Raw genomic sequence first — 12,785 nt, 5'->3', positions numbered from 1 at the left:
TAAGCAAAAGCCCCAGTATATGATAGACACCTGACATATGCACAGTGTTATCTCGTTGAACATTCTATGCTCAACATATTATGTGACTCTCACACTCAAAAGCTTGCAAGGCTAGGTCAGTGGTAAGGCTGTTAAATTTGCAAAAGCTGAAGGAGGCTTAACCAAGAGAGGAAGGAACTAAGGATGAAGCTGGATGAAAAGCCAGCTGAGGGTACTTGTCTCTCAAATTGAGTTTCTTGTTAAAGCTAAAATGGAAAGATGGAGAAGCAAAGCTTCAGAGGCGTGGGTACCAAGTACCACAAAATGATTAAAGCAAAGTGGCTGGCAGGCAGGCTGGTGCCCTCTGCTCCTTATCTCGGAAGTGCAGCCCTTGTGATTCCCTATCTGATTCATTTTCAGAAACATCCTTTTTTTATTTTTTGGTAGTTGGGGAGAAAAGGAGGATAACAAAGGAAGCTTGGAGGACTTGAAGGACTGGGTATTTGGGGGGGGGAGTGGAGGAGGTAGGGGAGGACATCCCATAGGCTTTTAGTCTCAGTATTTTTTTTTAACTACTTGATTGCCAGGGACTCACATGAGGCAAAGGGTTGGTTTAGTTTTTATTCAGATCAGTGCTTTGTTGACAGCAGAATCTGTCTGACTCACAGGGGGGTCAAGTGACTTTCTGCCTCTCTGATGAGTCATTGCATTGTCTGGCTTCCACTAATGTCCCAGCAGCAGCTGGAGCAGACTTGTTTACTGAGAGAAAGCTGGAGCTGTCTGCAGGTACAGACGTCTGAGCTCACTGGCAGAGTGGAGCAGCCTTGATTCTGGGAGATTTTCCTGGAATTTTTCAGCCCTTTACATGTATCAATTAGCAGGAGCTGTGGGGTGTAATGAGAAGATGGTTCTTTCTTCTAATTTGGTATCAGGACTAGCAAGTATTTGGAGTTGGAGGTCAAACGATGGGGGAAGAGCTAGAAGGCAGAATCAAGACTAACACATAGCTCTCGGGATTCCAGCAAGACAGACAGTATATCTTTTATGGGCAATTAAAGAGTACTTAGTTGAAAGAGTATTCACAAAGATAAGTTCTGGGGAGTCAACAAGGAATGGTATGGTGCCCTGGCCTGCGGGGATTTGACGAGACCCTAGGGAAGGGGGTGAAAGAATGAAGGGACAAGAGTCACAAAGGAGGAGAGCAAGTCTGGGGTTCTGATCAAGCTCTGCAACTTTAATTTCAGAAGACAGGTTATAAAGATACAGCAAAACGGGAAATTTAGGCAAGGGTCATTGCTTAGGGATACCCCACTATTGAATCCTCATTGCCCAAGACCATCCCACTGTCATATCTGGCTTCCAGGAAATACCAGACATCCTTCAAGTTCCTGGGACCTGAGACCTGAGAACGTCCTTTCTTAACCTTGTCTGACTAGGCTTTCCAGAACAGCAGGTAAATTCATGAGGTTCTCTTAGAACAGCAGGCAATCTCATGGGTTTGGCTCCTGGCAGTATGGGGTCTCGGAAAAAGCTGGTGAATAGTCGAGAGATGCTGATAGTGGCTATGTGGGTCAGTCTCTTAGGGAGAAGAGCAGAGTGGAGAGAAAAAAGTCTAGTATAAGTTACTAGGTAGGCAGGTCAGTGGCTGCTTGTCGTTCTCAATTTTCCCAATAGTAAAGTGGGAACAACCCTCTATTATTTCAGTGTTAAGAGTACCTCACATGGGCAGCACAGTATATCTGGCCCTGGTGGCATAGGGATGGAAGATATGGCCCTGCTTCTCACTTTAGCAGGATAGAAGAGCTGGCCCCACCTCTCAAAAACTTCAGCACCCTGGAGAGTGGGCCTGCACCTCATCAGGGAAGTATAGAGCTGGTCCTGATGTTGTGGGCACTGCAAAGCTAGTGCTTAGGGCACCAGAGCAGGAGAGCTGCCCTTGTCCTGTCCTTGCTGGGACAGGGGTAGAAAGCTGACCCAGTGGCTCTGGTGGGCTGACTAACTCTATGTTACTAATTTCACAAAAAATCAATGAGAAGTTGAGAGAAAGAGAGAGAGAGAGAGAGAGAGAGAGAGAGAGAGAGAGAGAGAGAGAGAGAGAGGGACAGAAAGGATTTGAAGAGCTCAGAAAGGTTTTGCAAATGTGGCTTGTGAAGATGCAGAATAGATACTTTTCTTCAAGGAGGGGAGGTACAGTACTGATTACCAGTGTAAACTGCTCACATCCCATTTGCTTCAGCAGCTGTTCTGGAGACCCTGCTAAGTATGCAGGCCACGTCTTATGCTGTGAGAGGGGGAATCATAGTGACTGAAGATGGGTGGACTCCACAAAGCAATGCAGACACCGTGAATACCACATTCATTTTTACTGATCCAATAATATTTCTTTAGGACCTTTAGGATACATAAAAAGAATAAGGAGTGAAGTTGACATGGGCAAGGCACAGCCACCACTCTCTCCCTCAAAGGCTTGCCATCTGCTTACAAAGAAAGATACGTGTGGTTTACAGATCTCTATGTCAGTATAAGAAAGGAATGTAAGATGCAAAGTATCTTTCTACAAAAGGGACCTGTGATAGGGGCTATGAACAGGAACATGAGGAAGGATGGAGGTTTGCATTGGAAACTCAGTCTCCAGGCACCTACCATTCTATTGAGTTGTTATTCAGGTTTAGGGATAACTTTCAAAATGAAGGTAAGCTATCGCAGTGCAGCCTTTGAGTTAGTATCTATATTTCTTATTCTTTTTGTGCCCAATGATATTAGGCATGAAATTCTGAAGATTCCTAAATGCTTTTCGAGTAAGTGAGAAAAAACAAGAGTATTTTTACTGCCTTGTTAAGTCGACATGAGAGAATATGTAGCAGAGCCCAAGGCTGGTGATGTTTCTGTGTGACTTTTTCTGTGGATGCTTTGAAGTACCACTGATGCAGAAGGGATGTCCCAGTGAGTGAGCCTAATTAATGCTTTTGACAAGTGGTCTGCATAAGGTTAGTATGGGCATAGGCTTAGTATTTTAGTAATACCTATACTTAAATACTAAGCTGCTTAATTACTGAATACTTAATACTTAAATTACCCAGAAAGCTAAATAATTTCAAGATAGAGCATGACTATCCCCTAGAGGACATTTGGTTTCTTAAGAATATGTGGCATGCCAGGCAGTTTTCATCCTTTGATTTGTGAAGCGAAGAAGAAAGAAGAAAGGAGAAAGAAGAAAGAAAAAAGGAAAAAGAAGAAAGAAGAAAGAAGAAAGAAGAGGAAGAGGAAGAAGAAGAAAAGAAGAGGAGGAGGAGGAGGAGGAGGAGGAGGAGGAGGAGGAGGAGGAGAAGAAGAAGAAGAAGAAGAAGAAGAAGAAGAAGAAGAAGAAGAAGAAGAAGAAAGACAAAGATGGTGATAGTCTCTTCCTCAGGTAATTGTCACACATTCCAAAGTTTAGAAATAGTGTTTAGCACCAAAAGACTTGCATAAATGTTGGTAGTCTAGGTCAGTGGTTCTGCAACCCTTTAATACAGTTCTTCATGTCATGGTGAGTTTCACAACAAATAAATTACTTTGGTGCTAGTTTATAACTGTAATTTTGCTACTGTTATGAATCACATGTAGATATTATCTTTTTAAAATTAATTTATGTATATGAGTACCCTGTAGCTGTTTTCAGACACACCAGAAGAGGGCATCATATCCCATTACAGATGGTTGTGAGCCACCATGTAGTTGCTGGGAATTGAACTCAGGACCTCTGGAAGAGCAGTCTGTGCTCTTAACTTCTGAGCTATCTCTCCAGCCCATGTGTAAACATCTTATATGTCTGATATATATCTGATATGTGACCTCCCCAAAGGGGTCATGACCCACAGTTGAGAACCACTGGCCTAGATAAAGTGAAAATTAACATAATATCATCCAGTTTCTTTGGGTGAATATTAGTGGAAATGATCCCATCTGGGACACTAAAACACTGGGATGCACGCTGACATTTCTGGCTTGAGCTCACTGGGCCCAGTCCAGAAGTCAGTGCTCTGTAGACACCGCAGATTTCACATTATTTGAGATATATGTTAGCTTGGTAGGCAGCTTGGAATTGATTGGAGTCAGCTGAGAAGACCAAACATATTTGGCCAAATTTCATTCTTGCTACATTGTAGTTTAACTGGAAAAAACAAACAAACAAACAGATGTCCCTTTGTGGTTGAGTAGCAGGATGGAGATGGTGGACTGTCATATGTCTCTCTCTCTCTCTCTCTCTCTCTCTCTCTCTCTCTCTCTCTCTCTGAGTCACATGGAGTTGGCTACTACTTCCAAACAGCAAAATAAACACCCACAGGAGATGCTGTGGATGTGCAAATAGACGGAGTTTTCAGGAGGCAATATTTATGAAAGCTATGCTATTAATGGAACATTTAATTTTTTTTGTTCCGAGGTTTTATTTTAAAGTCTGCCCTAGAAGAACAGATGAGACAAATAGAATTCCCACACCCCACGTAGGACTGAGCATCTCTTAAAGTGCTCACCAAAATCCTATCTTTTCAATCCTGACTTTGTTTCTAAGGTACCTCTGACCTTTGACACTTCTCTCAACTTGTCTTCTGCATTATGATGGCCCTCTGTGCTTCATTTCCATAGCATAGGTCTGGAAGAGGAGGAGCCTGGAGATTAAAAAAGAAATCTACAAAGAAGCTTGTCCTGGATTCCTCCTTCAGTGAAGTCATTACCTCTTTCTGACTCTGGCCTCTCAAGGCAAATGGATGGTAATGTGTGTCCTGTTGGAAAGAAAGAAAAATTGAACACCCCCAGAATAGTCTCACATCATAGTTAGGTTTTAGAGCTACAGAAATAGAATTATAATAAAACAGAAATGTGGGAAACGATATGAAAATAGAAACTGCATTGTTTGATACCTTTATACATACATAGGCTGCCTCTCCAGAGTGTCAAGTTTAGCTAAATTCAGAAAATAAACATAGCATTGAGGTGTTTTGCCAAAGTGAAGTCTCCAGTAGAACCCTGGTCAGACTTCTTGATCGTCACATTTTTTTATTTCCTCATTTCTCCCAATAATTAACCTTTCCTTTAATAATGAGGAACATTCTGAAATGCTTTTGAGAGGCAAGGCTAAACCTTTATACAAGGAAACTTTCAATTCTATTTATCCAAACTGGTAGTTTTATGACCTGGTCAATCAAGCAATCACATTCAATGTTTCCTGAGTTAGTCACCAGTTACTTCTGGCTTAGTTGGAGTCATCTGGTAGGCTGGGAGGTTGTGAATAAATGGAAATGGTCAGATTCACTACTGTTCCTGGAAATAACGTGATGTTAAAATTATTATCGTGGTAGGGGAAGTAGTCATCGAAGAGGGTTGATAGCTTCCAGGTGGAAAGTTTGAGGGGTCTTCACACCTGTTCTCTCTACCATCCTCTATCTCCCCTCTGCATCATATGAGGTCAGACATTTTGCCAGAGAGTAAAGGAGGTCAACAAATAACCACCAAATGAATCCACTTGTGATGTTTAAATGGTGCTTTTCTGTGAATAAGTTATAAATCCTTCCAGAAGTGGTCCTTATCTTTAGCTGGACTAGAGATGCCATTGCTTACCTTTCTCCGTGGTTTGTTGCATTTGTGTTTTATAAGCAGATCTTTCCATTCCTGTGTGATTTCACTGGTGCACTCTGCAATCTTGCTGATTTTGAGTCATTACTAGTCTTGAGCATTCTGAAATGGGTGCTCTCCTAATCTGGTTTGAGCGGCTGTAACGGAGTAATACAGCCTGTGTGATTTATAAATAGTCAACATCTATTCCTTACAGTTCTGAAGGCTGGGCAGTCAGTACTAAGATTCCCCTAATTTGTCAAGGGCCTTCTAACTGTGTCATCTTACGCTGAACAGTGAGATGGCGACAGAGGCCTGAATATGAATTGGTGACAAACTTATTTTTTAATAATGAGCCCACTCCCATGATAATAGCATAATCCATTCACAAGGGCTCTGTTCTCATGACCTAATTGCCTCCTAAGGCTTGCACATCTCAACATCATTAGCATTGAAGATTAAGTGTCCAAACACGAGCTTTTGTAAGATCCATTCAAACTGTACCAGATGCTGTCAAAAGACTGGGATATTGTGGTGGTAAATGTTGCCAGCTTGACAGGATCTAGACCAGTGGTTCTCAACCTTCCTAATGCTGCAACCCTTTAACACAGCTCCTCATGTTGTGGTGACCCCCAACCATAACATTATTTTTATTACTTCTTTATAACTGTAATTTTGCTACTGTTATGAATCATAATGAACATGTCTGTCTTTTCCAATGGCTTTAGGTGACGCCTTTGAAAGTTAAAGGACCCTTTCAAAGGAGTCACAGTCAGCAGTTTGAGAACTACTAATCGAGAATTGCCTAGGAGACAAACATCTGGGCATGTGTATGAAGCAATTTCTAGAGGTTAGTTGGGGTAGAAGACTGAACGAAAATGTAGATACCATTACTCCATTGGCTGGAGTCTTGGATAGCATACGAGGGAGACAGCTGAGTACCTACCTTCATCTTGCTCTGCTCCTAACCGTGTGTGCAATGGGAACAGCTGCCTCATGCTCCTGTTATCAGTCCATCCTCCCAAGATGGGCTGTATCCTCAACTGTGGACCCAGAAAAACCCTCTCTTTCTTAATTTGCTTTGGATAGGTATTTTGCTGTTGACAATAAAAAAGTAATTTATACAGAGATATTAAAAATATGTAGTGAGGGGGTTGAAGAGTTGGTTCATGTAAAAAATACTGCTTTTGTAGAGAAACCGAGTTTAGTTCCTAGCACCCACATGGCTAGAACTACCTGGAACTCCACTTCCAAGTGATCTGATATCCTCTTCCGGTCTCTGTGACCTCCTACATGCATGTGGTACAATCAACTCATGCGGGAACACACATACACACACACACTTAGACGCACACACTAATATGTAAAGTTTTGAATAAAGGATATGTAGGGGTGCTGTCTGTGCCCTAGACTACTTGCTGCCTAACCCCACCTGCCCTTGGGGGTTGGAGGTGAGGTAGCACAGAGTCAATGACACAGACTCCAAGAGCAGGTGAGAAATGCTGTAGCAAGCTCATCTGAATGCTGCGGCAAGCTCCTTTAATACCCTCCACCTGTGCCCCATTGGTCCCAAGAAAGCATCTCTTCTAAATGGCAGCTCCTGATTGGCTGGCATTGTCTGCATCAGCAATCCTTGGTCTCTCAGGCAGTCCTCAATTAGGACTTGTAGCTGTCTCCCTCGTATGCTATCCTGAAGGAGATGCCTTTGCAGCTGCATAGCCCCCAGTGTTTACGTAGAGGCTGCTGCCGCAAATCCTCCTACATAGTGGGACCTCATTCCTCTTTATTTGAACATTCAACAAATATGAATATTCATAACATGTATGAATATTCAACATAAATGTTATTTTCTTTTAAATAGAATTCCCTATTTTACACTTTTCAAAGCTCTGGCAATCTTACTTCCTGGATACATAGCTGACTACACTTCCCAGTGTCCCTTACTGGTGGATTATGGTCATGTGATCTAGTTAGTTCTAATAATGGAATGTTTATGAAATGATTGGTCACTTTTAGGATTATCCCATATAAACTTTCTCAGTGTGCTCCTGAATGTTTATTTCCTCTTTTGGTCAGTTAGAATAAAGAAAACTTTCATGGTGAGTTTGGAAACTACATGTTGAAGACAGCCATGTATCTCTTAGACTATTCTATACACTGCACGGAAGATCACAGTGCTGAACAATTTTATTTTTTATTTTTATTTTATTTTTGGCAATTTGACATAGCTAGAGTCATCTGAGAGGAGGGAACCTCTGCTGTGAAAATACCTTTGTAAGACTGGGTCATAGGCAAGCCTGTATGGCAACTTCTTTAGTAATGGTTGATGTAGGAGGACACAAATTACTGTGGGTGATGCTACCCCTTAGGCAGGTGGTCCTGAAGTACATGAGAAAACAAACTAGCAAGATAGGAGGAGCAAGCATGTAAGCAGCACTCCTCCATGGCCTCTGCATCATCTTCTGCCTCCATGTTCTCATCTCGAGTTCCTACACTGACTTTCCTAAGAAATGGAGTAGGACCTGTGAGTTAAAGCTGAAATACACCCTTTCCTCCCCAAGCTGATGTTTTATCACAGCAATGGAAACCCTGAGAAAACCACTCACTTTCCATGTACTATTATGTGAGCAAAGAATATGCTTCACTTCTTATAATGTGTTGTGCATTTTATTATCTATACATCTGCTATATAGGTGGCCTATTCAACTGATGGAGATATATAGTAGATTGAACTATTTTATTGATGACTAAATCAGTGGGAAGTGTTGAAGATCTAACTCACTAAGAAGGGAATTGTTCATAATTTCTGAAAGTCATGTTGTAAGGATGTGCTAACAGGCTTTTGCTATGTAATAAGTGACATCGAAACCTACTGTCTTAAAACAAAATCATCTGGTTATCTCTTAGGTTTGTAAGGGCTCTGTAGTCAGGACAATATCTACAGTACAGATCAGGTCCGTAGACATGCAATGTGTATGATGGTTAGTTTCTCTTGTAGGCTTGACACTATGTAGAATCACTTGGGGAGTTTCAGTGAAGAATTGCCTGGGTTCGGTTGGCCTATGGACATACTGGTGAGGGATTTTCTTAACTGGCTTAACTGACATGGGAGGACCTACTCACTGATTGGTGGGATCATTTTCTAGAAAGTGAGACCTGGATTATGTAAGTGAAGGGAGCTAGCTGAGTACTAACATGCTAGCTGAGCACTAACACGCATATATTAGTTAATTATTAAATGTTAATTTTTCTTTACTCTTGACCATGGATGTGACATGATGAGTTGCTTCAGGTTCTCGTCTCTTTGACTCTCCTGCAGTGATGAAATTGTAAGCTGGAATTTTGAGCCAAATAGGCCTTTTTTCACTAAAATTGCTTTGGTCAGAATATTTTTATCACAGCAACAGGAGAGGAAACTATGATGACGTGGAAGGCCGTCTTTATGATTTGTGCTGTGGAAGGATGCCAAGGAATTGTGATTGGCTACTAAGAAGCTTGTGGTACTGCTAGATCAGGTACAAGATAATATAGACTATTATCTATAATATAGATATAATATATCTATATCTATATACATATTATATAATATAGATATAATATGTCTATAATATAGACTATTGGTGATAAAGTGGTGAGTATAGCTACTGGTCAAGATACTATAGATCACCTAACTGAGCTGTTAAGAGTATTTATCAAAAATTTGGATGTCTGTTATATGATAACTACTTACTAGGCACTGGTAATATAGATATGAATCCATCAATTTTCTTTTTATTTCTTTATGGTGTCTGTAGGGGAGAGGCAAAACTTGAAGTTGTGCAGGGTATTAGAAGGTGAGGGTTATGAGGAAAGACATAGTAAAGAAGAACAGCAAGCACTGTGACAGTACAGTTTTAAGTGGTGAGGTTAAGTAAAATGTCCCCAAGAAACTAATATTTTGGAAAACACAAAACCTTAACAGGGAGGGGAAAGCACAAGGCTCATGGCCGTCATGGGCATCTGAAGGAAGAATGTTTCCTGAAGAGGGAGAAGTGGTGAGAAGCCTCATAGAGAATGTTCTAGACTTTCCCAGGAGTAAGAAGGAAAGGGAGTGTCTGTAACAAAATAGATGACTAGCAGAGCTGGAGCGAGTCAGAGGGGGAAGGATGAGGATGGGAAAATGAGTAGGGAAAGGCCTTGTCAGCCTCTGTGTTGACTCTGAGAAAGTGAGGCAAACACTGTGGGTCTTTGTGGAGAGAGCTAACATGGTGGGCTTATGCTCACACATCACTTTGCTTACTGCATGGGGCAGTAAAGGTAGCCGTATGGGGGCCAGGTAGGAGACCACTGTCTTAATCTAGATACTAGATGTTATTTGCTTAGACTCATATACAGTAGCAGGACAGCTGAGGAGCAACTGGGTTTTGAAAGTAAAACCAGCACATTCCTTGGTAGGCTGTATATTTGGTGTGAAAGAAAGAGAAGTCAAGAATGATCATGTGGGGCTAGGTGCACAGGCCTCAGGATGACCCAAATCATGGGACCACTGGTTAGGAAGATCTTTAGAGGAGATTTAGTAGCTGAACTTGTGCTCATTTTTGGAGCTTAATTTTTGTTTAAAAAGATGAACTCGAGCCAATATTTCAAGCAGATGAGTGAGAAAATTCCCTTCATTTTGCAAGCTCATTACAAATCCATTGAACCGTATTGAATGTATGTAGTTAGAGACTGAGATCAAGAAAAATATTTGGAGAGGAAAGATTAAAGCCAGCCATCATGTTCAGTTTCCTATCTCAGCTATTTGAAACCTCTGAGGAAAGAAGAAAACTGAATTTATCCCACAATAGACACTAGATTTTGAGGAAGTCCTACTGAGTGTAACTGCAACTTTAGGTCTATGTGGCCTGAAACTTTCCATCCATTGTACAAACTTATTGTTATGCTCTTGTGTTTGCTGTTTGAGGTGAGTATTTTTACAATTAGGAGAATATGTAGTTCTCCTCCCAGGAACTACACCCAATGCAGTAGGCAAAGTGATGCTTTGTAAAGACTTTTTATTAATACTTAAGAATAGAAACTAATTAATTATTAATATTAGAAATAATTTAAAAAGTTTCAACCATGTAAGAATAACTTTTAGCAAACCCATACTTTAAAAAAGTAACCAGGCTCTCTAAGAAAATAAATTTGTAGTTTATGGTTTCTATGTGTGTGGTTTAGACACTTTTAAATCCTATGTGCACTCCAGAGGAGACATGAAGAAGCCATTTTTCTTCTAGGTTGTAGGGCATCAATAAAAGGTCTTTAAAAAATACCATCTTTAAAATCAAGGTTATTTTGTATTTCCTTTGTGGTAGTCGGGGTTGAATCTAGTGCCTTGGTGTATGATAGACAAGCTTTCTTGTACTTATAGATTTGTATAGGCAGATATCATCTTAAGGTACCAGGTGTTTCCTGGTGTTTTTAAGATACCATCTTAAAATTTTCGATTATAAATTCAATTAACCTGGTAGTGCATACTTGTAACCCTATTGGTAAGTTATTACTCTTCTGGCTAAATGAGCCAATTCAAGCCAAATCAAAAGTATGAAGGCAGGTTTATTGGGAAGATGGCCCCAAGGACCTAGGCCAGTGAAGTTGCCATAGGGAAGGAGAGAGGGGAGGGGAAAGAAAAAAAGAGAAAGTGTGCACACAGAGAGATGACAGATAAGAGGCGAGAGACAGAGACAGAGGGACAGTGAGATATGCACACACACAGGGTAAGGGGTAGGGAAAACTTGACCATAACACCAAAATGGGGAAGGGCATCCCAACCTGGGCTGGAAAGTTCAGGGTTAGGGAGTAGGGTATACTTGAACTGAGGGATGCTGGGAGAACCTGGTGTCCAAGCCTGTTTTGGTGGTAAAATATGCATCTCAGTCCCTTGTTCGGGGTCTGAAACCCACTACCTATTACTTTGGAGGTGGAGATCAAGAGTTCATGGTGAGCCTTGGTTACATGGAAAGTTTAAACTAGCTTGGCCTACAAGGAGACCCTGTAAAAATAACAGAAAACAAGCAAAAAAAAATCTGGTTATTTACTTGTATTATCTTTGTTAGACATAGCATTCAAGCCAATATTACAAAACTTGGGTCCCATATTTTTATCCAGTAAATGGACAAACTTTAAAAAGGAGAATGGGAAAGTTATTAGAAAACTTGGAAAGAATGCAGAATAACTGCCATCTTAGCATCATATACCAGCTTACCTCCTCACTGGGGACTCCTTTTTGACTGAAGTCATTGAAAGTATCTACAGCCCCTACAGTCCTAAAACATGTGCCCAAATCATTCAATTATAAATCTAATGATTTTGGAAAATGTTAAGTCTCTCAACATGATTTTCTCTAATATGTATTTGAGCACACCACTATGTTAGTCATCTTTTAACAGTTTCAGGCAGCAGGCACCCAAAGAAATAAAATGTAAGAGTGAGCACATGGACTTTGTTGAAGAACTTTTCAGATGATAGGCTTGCATTCTTGATTTGTCAGATTCAGTCACTGGGCAGAGTTTATCTGCATGAGAAATACAACAACCTTAGGCAAGATTAAAATCCCAATGTTGACAAGAATGGAGTTTGTAATACTTGAAGCAAAATATGAATTGACAGGTTCCATCCTTTGAGCTTGAGAAGGTTGATTGGAGTACTGTTTATTATGTTATCAAATGAGCTTTTATTATACTGCTGAAGATAATGTGTATATTAAAATCTCAAAAAAGAAAAAAAAACAAACAAAAAACAAAAATCAATGACCACATGTGTTTTGGCTTCAGTAACTGGGAGAATTATTTTCATCAATGGTGACAGGGAAGAAAAGTAAGAGACAATGTGCTTGGGAGGATACTACGATTGTGTGCAACGGAACGATCCAACGGGAGGGAAGAGCTGACAGGAAGAAGGAACTAGTTGTACATATGAAGGTGTTAGTCTTAGGAGATGGGGTGGTCCACTTGCAGAAACACTGGACCAAGAAGAGAACATGCCTCAGAAGCTGGTAAATCATCATTCGAAAGGATAGGAGCCAATAGAATTTATCTTCCAGTTGTTTCTATTTTTCATCACTTGAGAAGAAGAATGAAGAAAGGCACTGGAAGTTTGAGGAAATTACCATCTAGGAGACTAAGAGGGCATGGGCGTGGGATTGCAGTAGTTCTAGGTCCATTTGAAATTCAGAGCTCTTCAGGTAAAGCAATTCC

At 40.8% G+C, this 12,785-nt stretch overlaps 1 pseudogene; it reads left to right on the top strand.

Moving 5' to 3' along the window:
* The first annotated feature begins 10,072 nt into the window (after positions 1-10,072).
* On the top strand, positions 10,073-10,312 carry LOC114612898 (annotated as a pseudogene).
* Positions 10,313-12,785: the final 2,473 nt, after the last annotated feature.

The sequence above is a fragment of the Grammomys surdaster genome, unplaced genomic scaffold (assembly GCF_004785775.1).
Source record: "Grammomys surdaster isolate TR1022 unplaced genomic scaffold, NIH_TR_1.0 130, whole genome shotgun sequence".
Taxonomy (NCBI): Eukaryota; Metazoa; Chordata; class Mammalia; order Rodentia; family Muridae; genus Grammomys; species Grammomys surdaster.
This window is presented reverse-complemented; position numbering and strand designations above follow the sequence as displayed.